Genomic DNA, 400 nt, shown 5'->3' with positions numbered 1-400 from the left:
TGTACTATAAAATCACTTAATTACACTACACATGTTATGCCAGTGAAATGTAAACTATACGTCAAGCTCATTAAAGTTTCCATACAGATGTGGATGGTCAACAAAAATATCCACAGTAACAAATTTGTAAATACAGTCAAATAGTGAAGAAATTAAAAATTTACTTGAATTAAACATATTACTAATCAATACCAAAACACACATACTTGGGACCCTGGCCCATACACACACCAAGTGCATTCAACACAAGTCTTCAAACTAAATCTCCCAGTTATCCATCCATCCTCAATTTCCATAAGTCCTATGGAGAAACTTCCCTTTAAAATAATGAAGTAACTAGGAATAAATTTAAAAACCTATGACCTATAAACTGAGAATTCATAAGTGAATAATCCAAAAG

Source organism: Penaeus monodon, chromosome 25, assembly GCF_015228065.2.
Source record: "Penaeus monodon isolate SGIC_2016 chromosome 25, NSTDA_Pmon_1, whole genome shotgun sequence".
NCBI classification, from domain to species: Eukaryota; Metazoa; Arthropoda; class Malacostraca; order Decapoda; family Penaeidae; genus Penaeus; species Penaeus monodon.
The sequence above is the reverse complement of the archived record's forward strand: the minus strand, read 5'-3'. Positions refer to the sequence as shown.